Genomic DNA, 10,041 nt, shown 5'->3' with positions numbered 1-10,041 from the left:
TTATTGTGGCATGAATGTTCAGATCCAAATGATTCAAAATAAAAGTTCATATTGATAAAAGAAATAGTAACACTTCAATCATACTAATCAAAGTAATCATGTCTTCCCAAAATAACATGGCAAAAGAAAGTTCATCCCTACAAAATCATATAGTTAGGCTATGCTTCATTTTCGTCACACAAAGATGTTCCCAACTTCTATACCCCAGATGTCAAGCCAAGCAATTGTTTCATACTTAAATAATCTCAACTTTTTCAACCTTCACGCAATACATGAGCGTGAGCCATGGATATAGCACTATGGGTGGAATAGAATATGATGATGGGGATTGTGTGGAGAAGACAAAAAAGGAGAAAGTCTCACATTGATGAGGATAATCAACGGGCTATGGAGATGCCCATCAATTGATGTCAACATAAGGAGTAGGGATTGCCATGCAACGGATGCACTAGAGCTACAAATGAATGCTCAACAAAAGAAAACTAGTGGGTGTGCATCCAACTTGCTTGCTCACAAAGACCTAGGGCATTTGACGAAGCCCATCATAGGAATATACAAGTCAAGTTCTATAATGAAAAATTCCCACTAGTATGAAAAAGACAACTTATGAGACTCACTACATGAAGAACGTGGTGCTACTTTGAAGCACAATATATGAGACTCACTACATGAAGAACAAGGTGCTACTTTGAAGCACAAGTGTGGAAAAGAGATAATAACATTGCCCTTTGTCGGGGAAACTGATCCACGAACACCTATGGGGTCGGCGGACCGAGCCCCTTTCGGTTCGGCGGGGGGCGGAGGTCGCACGAAGAGCAGATCGAGGCGAAGCACATGAGCAGTTTACCCAGCTTCAGAGCTCTCCGGAGAGATAATACTCCTACTGCTGCTTGTCTGATTCTATTATGTTCTTGCTCGAGAGTGAGCTAAGTGTTTCTCTGGCTTCCGAATGATCCGAACCCCCTCTACGTTGCGCATGGGCCTCCTTTTATATGCTAAAGGGGTCACCGACAGGTGGCAACGTAAACAAAGGTACAAATGTAAAAAAACGAGGTGGTTGGTACAGTTGCTTGTACAGTGTTCCCTACCTAACCCTGACGGCAGGGGACAAGGGCATTAAATGCCCGTCTGTGTCGCCCAAACAGTGCAGAAAAGGACCGTTAGGGGTGCCACCGTTCGCCACGATGGCGATCATGTCAGCTTCGCATGCCACCGCGCACCGCTGGCTGCACAGCCTCCCGCCACGCGCGCCTGGAAAGGCCTCCAGAGCGACACGTTGGTGGATGTGCTGGAGCGTGGGTACAGGGTGGCCGCCTGCCGCGGCAAGCGCATTGCCGCGGCCGTTGTCTTGTCGGTTCCGGAATCTTGTCGCTCACCGGGCCTCGAGATGCCTTGGTTGGTCTTCCCGGCAAGCTCCTCTTGCCGGGGCCTTGTTGCCTTGCCAGGACGCGTGGCGCGTCGCGGAAAGTTCCTTGGGATGCCTTGGTTGGCCTTCTCGGCAAGCTCCTCTTGCCGGGGCCTTGTCTCCTGAGCTTAAATACTTTGTTCTTGAATGGCTCCAAGGGAACCACGGAGGACCTTGGCGGTCGCCCAGCAAGCTTTGCCGCGGGGTGCTGCAACTGCCCGTGCACAAGTTCGGGATACTAGGGTACCCCTACTCTAGTACACCGACAGGAGCCCCCGGGCCTGGGCCATACATGGTGCCGAGCGCTGTTGGGCCGGGCCCAAGACAGGGCACGGGCACACGCGGCCTGGGCCACGCCGAATCTTGCCCCGTATCCACCGCACCCTCCCTTAATGGCACGCATTGAATGCGGCGTCGTGGGAGAGATCGTGGGTGTTTCTTTATTCGGAAGGGCGAAACGTCCGCCCCCTCCCTCTTTATAAGCAGAGGAAACAGGGGCAGTTCGCCCACCTCGCCGTCTGTTGCTCCGACTCCAAAAATCTCCGCCGCTCCCCCCATCTTCTCAAAGCCAAAAGAGAACAGCGCTCCGCCCCCCATTGCCACCGGCGCAACCAACGCCGCCGATCTCCCTCGCCACCTCCTCCATGGCTCCGAAAGCCGACAAGGGGAAGGGCGTGAAATCGGCCGAGGCGCAGCGGCTCGCGGCGCTGCGGAAGGAGCGGGCCCTCTTCTCCCCTCAGCTCGGTGCGAAGGAGCTGAGGGAGTACTTCTATCTCTTCTAGTCGACGGAGACGCGGGCGCATCCGCGCACGAGGGTACTCCCGGCCACCGCTTCGAGATTGGCTGCGAACGGGTACCCCTTTTTCGTGATGTTCTTCTACTGCGGGCTCTGCCCCCCCTTTTCTGATTTCTTCTGCGACATCATGAACACCTACGGGTTCCGCCTCCTCGATTTCACCCCCAACGCTGTTCTGACCATGGCGGTTTTCGCACATTTGTGCGAAAACTTTGTCGGAGTCCACCCAAATGTAGCCCTTTTCCGCCATTTCTTCATGCCTCGGGTCGAGAGAGGAGAGCCGCTTGCCGGAGGGATCGCCTGGATCTCGAGAGTTGGCAAGAAGGAGGCGTACCTGGAGGGTGAGCTCCGCAGCAAGTGGGAGGAGTGGAGAGCGGAGTGGTGCTGGATCGTCGAGGAGAACCCGCAGCCGTTCACTGCCGTGCGCCAAGCCCCAATAGTAGGCGGCAACGATTGGAGTAGCATGGCCCCGAAAGACGACAGGCTGAAGATCGCCACCACCCGAATCATTCGCCTCAGGCTTGCCGGTCTCACTGTAGGCGCTGTAGGCGCAGACTTTCTTCGCCGCCACATCGCTCCCCTGCAGGAGAGGGGGAGACCTGCCTGGGAGTTCAAGAACTCGGCGGACATCATGAGGCTGCGCCCGGGCCTCAATTTCAACTTCACCGTCCTGGAGCTGGATGCGATGCTCTTGGAGCTGTTCAAGCGCGACCCTCAGCACCCATTTACGTTGCGGCGGACTGTTGTTCCGCTGTGCAACAATTCGTCGCTTGACCGGATCCGCGCAATGATGCCGTTGTGCGATTCGCACGGACTCACCCCAACTAGGCAAGAACCTGCGGATGACGTCGTACAAGCGTTCTTCGATGACTTGGTGGAAGTGCCGGTCCGCACTGATGAGCAGAAGAGCCTCACCCGCGACACCACTGATGATGAGATGCAGCGCATCGCCACCAGGCTGGAAGAGGTGGCGGCAGCAGTTGCCGCGGGCGAGTTCAGGTTCACCATGGAGGAGGCAGAGGCAGCAGAGGCGGCAAGCCTTGTCGAGCGCGCGGAGTTTGCTGGCGAGGAAGATCTTGCCGGCTCTGAAGCTGAGCCGAGCGAGCCCGGCGAGGAAGAGCCCGAACCTTCAGACAGCTTGCCGCAGGCAGAGCCCCTGGCCCCGCCAAGAAGGCATCTCCGCAGGGCCGGGGACATAGCGGGGCGGCAAACGAGCCAACAGCCGCCAAGCCGTGCGACACGCTCTACCGCGGCAAGCAATGTTGCCGCGGGAGCGCCTCACGCTGCAGCGGCAACTGAAGCGGGATCTTCCCGGTCCACCGCCACCGCCCCTGCCAAGCGGGCAAGGGATCCTATTCCTCCGCCTCGCCGCACCGGATGGGAGCCGGACTTCGATCTCTCGGTGCTCAGCTCCGACGAGGAGGAAGAAGAGTAAGTTTCTTTGGTGTTCTTGTAGCTCTCCAATTCTTGTTGTTTTTGTCTTGTATCTGACTTGCTTCAATCTGAACCTATTCCTTTTCAGGACGCTGGCCCAGAGAGCGGCGAAGAGAGCCAAGGCCGCGGTGATCGTCATCGAGGATGACCCCACCAGGTCAGCAGGGGGTGTGTCCGAGACCACCTTGACGGACCCGGCAACTACTCCCCAAAGCAGCCCCCAGCGCAGCCCCCAGCGTAAGTTTATAGTTTACTTCCTGCTATCAGGCGCGCATGGGTGATCCTTTCTCTACTGATATCTTGACTGTTGGATTTGTGTAGGAGCAGAGCAGCCTCACCAGGAGGGCCCGGAAGCCGCTCCCGAAGCGCCATCTGCTTCAACTATGCCGCCAAGGGAGGAGTCCCCGGCAAGGGAGCGTTCTCCGGCAAGGGAGAACTCTCCGGCAAGGGGCAGCTCTCCGACAAGGGACAGCACCAACGACCCCATGGCGGCTGAGACCGCAACTGCAGATCTTGGTACAGGTAATCCGCTTGTCTAAAAACTTCCCTTGGGTTCTTCTTCTTCTGAATTCCCTTTCTTGGATTTTTGCTTGACTTTTCTCCCTTCTTCGTTCTTCAGATCCATCTGCTGAGGAGCCAATGGAGACTGAGCACGCCAGCGAGGAAGGCGCGCGTGGGAGCAACGACGACGCCGCCACCAACGAAGAAGGGGCTGGTGCTGATGATCCCGCCGGCGAAGAGGCCGCCAAGGCTGCCGCCGCAGAAGCTGGCGAGGGGTCGGGCGATCGCACTGACGGCCCTGAGGCCGCAGGAGCGCCAGGCGCTACGCCGACCGCCGATCCCTCCGCTGCTGCCGCGGAGCCGGGCTCCGAAGAGCCCCAGCCCGGCGCCTACTTGAAGGCCGGCGACGGTATCTTCATCAAGCTTCCCTGGGCGTCGAGCTCCAGGGCACCGGTCGAAGGAGAAACTTTCGATGAGGATCTGCTCGCCTCCGCCGGGCTGTCGTTGGTCGATGCGCCAAGAAGCAGCAGTGGCGAGCCTGAGGAGGAGCAGCTGCTGCGGAAGCTGCTGTCACTCTATCGTGCAAGACAAGCCAAGCTGGCTTCCCGGGAAGCGCTTGTCGCGAAGGCGGGAGTCGATATGGAGAAATGCGCAGAGGAGCTCCGGGGCCTCAATCAAGAAGCTCTCCGGTCCCTGGCACAGGAGCGGGAGCGACTCGCCGAGGAGCGTACAACCTTCCTTCTTGAGAAGGCGCTGAGGAGGAACAAAGGCTTGCTGCCGAGAAGCAATCCGCGCGAGAAGGCGAGTTGGTGCAGCAGAAGGCCAATCTCGACAGCTACGGGGAGGAGCTTGTCGCGCGCGAGGAAACACTTGGCGGGGCTCTCAAGGAAGCAAAGGACGCTGCCGTAGCTGCTGAGGCCGCCAAGAAAGAGCTGGAGGTGAAGGTGGCGCAGCTGGAGGCAGATCTCAAGGCGAGCGGCGAGGAGCTTGTCGTGCTCAAGCGCGAGCGCGAGAAGGACGCTGCCGCTCATGGCGAGCTGCAGGGTCTTCTCGCAGAGAGGAGCAAGGAGCTCAGCACCGCCAAGGATTCCAAGGCGGATCTCGAGCTGAAGCTGGCCACGTTGACTCAGACGCTGGACGCTGCCAGGGAGCGAGAGGTGACCTTGTCGGAGAAGGTCAAGGCCGACGAGGCGCTACTAGCGAATGCTACTGCCGCCCACGACGCCTTCAGGGAGACAGTGGAGCATTGGACTGAAAGGCTTGTGGATGCTGCCACTGCCATCGACAGGGAGTTGGCGCAGCTGGGGATAGAGGATTTTGGGTATCCCTCCGACGAGCATCTCCAACCCAGCGCCAAGCTCAGCCTATTCTTCAAGGGCGTGGCGACGGCACTCCAGCGACTCCGGGAGAGGATCCCAAAGCATCTGGCCGACGAGTCGCGCAGGATTTGCGCGGGAGTTCTCCAGAAGGTGCTGATGAAGGTGGCGTTCCGCAATCCAGGCCTCACCCTTACCAACGTCCTCAAATCCTTGCCGCCGGATGCTAATCGGGATGCGCTCAAGGCCCTTGTCGCACCCATTGTGGACAAGGTGAGCGAGATCAAGAGGGTTGAGGGCGATCGCGTAGACTAGGCCGCCCGTTTTCTCTTTCTCCTTGTCGCTGCTAGCCATATTACAAGATCAATCTGTTAGAGCTGCGACAAGTTATTTTGTAATATAACTCTATTTCTGTTATCGATTGCTACGTTATTTCCTTTACTAGATTCCTTCCTTTGTATGTTTTTACCCTACGCTTTTAGGGAACTTGTCGGCGCAGGCACCCGAGCCGCGAGCGCTGAGTGCGGGACATCAGCAGCCTGCTGGCGGTGCCGCTTCCGACAAGAAACCTTGTCGCGACTAGTTGCAGCACACTTAAGTTGTTGAGCAGACTCGAAACAAAGTAAGGGCGCAACTAGCTACGAGTTGGTTCCTCCGCGCACAAGTTTTCCATACAAAGTCCGGTCGTTCGAGGAAGATAACTTAAATATTAAAACTAATTGCTCAAACTTTGGCAACTTAGCTTTTCTGTCGTTTGCTTCCCGGCAAGGCGAAACTTCCTTAAACGACGCCTGGTCCACACCATTATCTTCTCCTTCCCCCCCCGGCAAACTTGTGTGCGAGGGAACCTTCCTTTCCTTTGTTGAGAAAGAGAAAGAAGAGAAAATAAAGATATGGAGCCTTTCGGCTCGTTATTGCTTACCCGAGGTAGGTGCTGCACAAAGTGTCAGATAACACATGCTAGAAATTATATAATGCATGAAATTGACAAGATGTGCGGAGCACATGAGCTTTACTTATGCACGGGATCTGCGCCCGGCTTTGTACAAAGGATTACATGCAACATCGGCAACACTTGTACAAAAGGTGGTTGTCGGAATAGGTTCCGGCAACCGCGCCCTACGGGTAAAACTTACGAAGATGCTCAATGTTCCAGGAGTTGCTCACCGGAGTGCCATCTTCGGTCTTAAGGCAGACAGCGCCAGGCCTAGTGACTCGTTTCACCCGATAAGGGCCTTCCCACTTCGGCGTCAACTTGTTGGAATTCTTGGCGGATTGAACGCGCCGAAGAACAAGGTTGCCTTCCTCGAAGCTTCTGGCATTAACTTTGCGGCTATGGTAGCGGCGCAAAGCTTGTTGGTATCGAGCAGCTCGTACAGCAGCCTGAAGACGATCCTCCTCAAGGAGCAGTGCGTCATCTTGCTGCAGCTGCTCTTGCTCAAGCTCATCATAAGCGAGCACTCGAGGTGACCCGTATACGAGTTCCGTGGGGAGAACTGCCTCTGCTCCATAGACTAGAGCGAAAGGTGTCTGGCCAGTGGCTCGATTTGGCGTCGTCCTGATCGACCAAAGAACCACCGGCAGCTCCTCGATCCAGTTTCTTCCGCACTTGTGCAGCCTGTCGAAAGTCCTGGTCTTGAGCCCGCGCAGCACTTCAGCATTTGCCCTCTCCGCTTGACCGTTGCTTCTCGGATGAGCAACAGAAGCGAAGCAGACCTTGGCGCCAAGATCTTGGACGTACTGCATGAAGGTGCGGCTCGTGAATTGCGTGCCGTTGTCGGTGATGATCCTGTTAGGGATCCTGAAACGGCAAACAATCGACCTGAAGAACTTGACTGCTGACTGTGCTGTCACCTTCCTCACTGGTTCCACTTCCGGCCACTTTGTGAACTTGTCGATTGCAACGTACAAGTACTCAAAGCCCCCGACAGCTCGGGGAAAGGGACCGAGGATGTCGAGCCCCCAGACCGAAAATGGCTAGGATAAAGGGATCGTCTGGAGAGCTTGAGCTGGCTGGTGTATCTTCTTGGAATGGAACTGGCACGCTTCACACTTGGTTACTTGTGCAGTTGCATCCTGGAGGGCTGTCGGCCAAAAGAAACCGTGCCAGAATGCTTTGCCGGCAAGTGCTCTTGCGCCAATGTGGTGGCCACATATGCCTCCATGTATCTCTGCCAACAGCTTTTGTCCGTCTTCCCGGCAAATACACTTCAATTTCACACCTTGAGTCTTCTTCTATACAGTGTGCTGTCAACAAACTGGTACATACTTGACTGCCGGGCTACTTTTTCCGCTTCTTCTTGCTCTTCGAGAAGTTCTCCTGTTTGAAGGAAATGGACAATCTGCTGTGCCCATGCTGGAGCTTGTGGCTCGACAACGAGGACTAAAGGCACATCTGCTACTGCGGGAACATCCGCTTCCACGGCGAGAACCTGCGGCTCAGCCGGAGCTTGATGTTCCCCGGCAAGCTTGTCGGAGCAAAGCTTGTCGGGAGCATCTGCTACTACGGAACAAACCATAAGGCTTGTCGGAGCAGACTGCTCCTCAGCATCCTTGGCGTTGATCTTGGGGACCTTCGCTTCGGGGAGCTCTGCCGGAAAGTACTCACCAGAAATCAACTTCCTCTTCTTGCTCTATCCAGTTGATGGCGTTACGGATGGTTGAGTCAGCTTGAGCACAAAGATCCCTGGTTCCACAGGTAACTTTAGTGCGGCACACTTCGACAGGCCATCAGCAATATCATTCTGAGCTCTCGGAACATGCTCCATCTGTAGACCGTCAAAGTGCTCTTCCAGCTTTCTCACTTCATCAACATACGCTTCCATCAACGGACTCTGATAGTTCTTGTTCACTTGGCGGATGACAAGCTATGAGTCACCCTGACAATGAGCTTCTTGATCCCAAGGTCTGCTGCGATTCTGAGACCGGCAAGCAATCCTTCATACTCTGCAGTATTGTTGGTTGCTTGCTCCTTGGGAAAGTGCATCTGGACTACGTACTTCAGGTGCTCTCCGGTGGGTGCGACAAGCAGCACGCCCGCTTCGGCACCTTGTAGCGAGAAGGCACCATCAAAGTACATCAGCCACTCTTTGCTCGCCTCCTTGACGGGGATGCTCATCTCCGGAGTTTCTTCATTTGGTGTTGGCGTCCATTCTGCTATGAATTCCGCCAATGCTCTGCTTTGGATAGTTGAAGTACTTTCAAACTTGAGGCCAAAGCTTGATAGTTCCAGTGCCCACTCGACAATCCTGCCTGTCGCTTCTGGATTTTGCAGTATCCTCTTCAGCGGAAAACGAGTGACGACTGTGATCTCATGTGCTTGGAAGTAATGGCGCAGCTTTCTCGAGGCCATGAGAAGGCCGAAAAGCAATTTCTGCACACCAGAGTACCTTGACCTAGCCCCCTGCAGAAGGGAACTGACAAAGTAAACTAGGCGCTGCACCATTCTCTTCTGCATCTTATCATGCTCCTGCGCAGATCCATCCTTGTCGGGACCAGAGCTCGTCGGCGAAGCCCCCTGCTTGTCGCTGGATGTACCTGCCGTGGTTGCCGGCTCATCATCTGCCTCCCTCTCCGCCACTAACGCAGCACTAACCACTTGATTGGTTGCCGCTATATACAGCAGCAACTTCTCTTGTGGTTTAGGTGCGACAAGTGTTGGAGTGGAGGACAGGTATCTCTTCAAGTCCTGCAGCGTAGCCTCCGCCTCCGGAGTCCATTTCAATGGACCTGCCTTTTTCAATATTTTGAAAAATGGCAGGGCGCGCTTAGCAGATCTAGAGATAAACCTGCTAAGAGCAGCCACACAACCGGCAAGCCTTCGTACATCCTTGACGCGCTTTGGTGCTTCAATCTGCTCAATGTCCTTGATCTTGTCGGGGTTGGCTTCAATTCCGCGCTGAGACACGAAGAACCCGAGAAGCTTGCCGGAAGGGACTCCAAACACGCACTTCTCGGGGTTAAGCTTGAGGTTGATCTTGCGCAGATTTGCAAATGTCTCGTCTAAATCTTGAATCAGGGTCGCCCTGTCTGTGCTCTTGACCACTATGTCATCCATGTAGGCCTCCACATTTCTGTGCATCTGTGGTTCAAAAGCGTGGTGGACTACCCTTGCAAACGTTGAACTAGCATTCTTCAAACCGAAAGGCATCCGTACGAAACAGTACGTGCCACACGGGGTGATGAATGCAGTCTTCTCCTCATCCTCTTCTGCCATGAAGATCTGATGGTATCCTGAGTATGCATCAAGAAATGAAAGCAAATCACATCCAGCCGTGGAGTCAACAATCTGATCGATGCGCGGCAAGGGAAATGGGTCTTTGGGACACGCTTTATTGACATCAGTAAAGTCGATACAAAGCCTCCATTTCCTGTTTGCCTTGCGCACAACTACAGGATTGGCCAACCACGTAGGATGGAGCACTCCTCTGACAAGGCCTGCTGCTTCCAACTTCTTGATTTCTTCTGCCGTGAATTCTTGGCGCTCCACTGCCTGTTTCCTGACTTTCTGCTTGACGGGCCACGCATGAGGACAAATGGCAAGGTGGTTCTCAATTACTTTCCTGGGAACACCGGGGATGTCAGACGGT

The sequence above is a fragment of the Triticum dicoccoides genome, chromosome 2B, assembly GCF_002162155.2.
Source record: "Triticum dicoccoides isolate Atlit2015 ecotype Zavitan chromosome 2B, WEW_v2.0, whole genome shotgun sequence".
In the NCBI taxonomy this organism is placed as follows: domain Eukaryota; kingdom Viridiplantae; phylum Streptophyta; class Magnoliopsida; order Poales; family Poaceae; genus Triticum; species Triticum dicoccoides.
The sequence above is the reverse complement of the archived record's forward strand: the minus strand, read 5'-3'. Positions refer to the sequence as shown.